The sequence below is a fragment of the Nycticebus coucang genome, chromosome 4 (genome assembly GCF_027406575.1).
Source record: "Nycticebus coucang isolate mNycCou1 chromosome 4, mNycCou1.pri, whole genome shotgun sequence".
Classification (NCBI taxonomy): Eukaryota; Metazoa; Chordata; class Mammalia; order Primates; family Lorisidae; genus Nycticebus; species Nycticebus coucang.
The window spans coordinates 34186101-34187431 of NC_069783.1; the positions used below are offsets into that span (position 1 = coordinate 34186101).

At 37.7% G+C, this 1331-nt stretch overlaps 1 non-coding gene across 1 annotated transcript; it reads right to left on the reverse strand.

Moving 5' to 3' along the window:
• Positions 1–627: 627 nt before the first annotated feature.
• LOC128585227 (small nucleolar RNA SNORA5) lies at positions 628–765 on the reverse strand. Its single transcript, XR_008379952.1, has one exon. It is a non-coding gene; the product is annotated as a small nucleolar RNA SNORA5 (small nucleolar RNA).
• Positions 766–1331: the final 566 nt, after the last annotated feature.

A 1331-nucleotide genomic window follows, 5' to 3' on the forward strand; every position in this document is an offset into this window, starting at 1 on the left:
CAATTGGTTTCTTAGTTCATCAGTGACAGAAAAGGGAAGGAAAGAGGGAGGGAGGGAAGGAGGGAGTTCTGAGAGAGAGAAAGAAAGATTCCCTAAATCTTAAATTATTTGTTTTACCATGTACTAGCTATTTCTTTGGGAGATCTTGGAGGTACACATACACAGCTCTTAAAGTAACTGTGGTATAAAGAACAGAACATTGAACTTGCCATAAAAAAAAAAAAAACCTTAATTGTCCTTATTACCAGTAGTGTGACCTTGGCATGGTCAAGATTTAAATCACTTAAATCTTTCCAAGTTGCAAAATTTCTTTCTGTAAAATTCTTGAAACAATACTTATCCCATAGGTTATATGTATCACAGCAGCTGTGAAATGGAAGGTTGTTAGGGCTACAGTCTACAGCAAAAAGGGCAAACCAATTTCAATGTAAGGATGCATCAAGTTAAATTATAGTGACTACCTATAATGCTTAGAAAGAATGTCAGCCATATCCATGCTCAGCAGAAAAGAAGGCTGTTGTTGATTAGTGATGTCTGCAGTCATCAGGAGTGAGCACAGGAGTGGAAATTCGAGGGACACATCAGTGCCCTTTCTTTTTTTTTTTTTTTTTTTTTTTTTTTTTTTCACAATGTCCATAGCCAAACTTATCCCTGGGTCCCAGGGGCAGGGGACTCAGGGCTTAGGAGCTACAGAGTTTACTGTGGCAGTCATCTGGGCCAGTCCCCACTATGACAGATATGGGGACTGAATTTGACTTGACTGCAGTCAGTGCCCTTTCTGATAGAAGGTTTCCTTTCTTTCTTTCTTTTCTTTTCTTTCTTTTTTTTTTTTTTTGCAGTTTTTGGCCAGGGCTGGGTCTGAACCCTCCATCTCTGGCATATGGGGCCGGCGCCCTACTCCTTTGAGCCACAGGCGCCACCCAAGGTTTTATTTCTTATTTAACATTCAAAGTACCATCTCAAATGTTATCTCCTTCCTCCATGAAGCCCTGACTGATTAAACCTAACCAGTCTCTTAATGTAATGGAGAAGTCAGATCTGTAAATTTACTTACTCAGTAAGAAGTAAAATATCAATCCATATATACACATAGCAACTTTGTGTCATCATCTTTTTTATTTTTCAAAAGCAGATAGTCTATGATAAAAGCACATTGATGAAACATATACAGAAAAACTGTTTCCTTAAAAGGAAAAAAAAGCAGCTTCATACTTCAGTCTGTGGTTTTGTTCTTTGTGGACAGTAGGCAACATCCGACACTGCTTTCCTTTTTCACAATAAATGTGACTATTTGATTCAAAAGAATGATTTAAGTACCATAGAATAAAGAT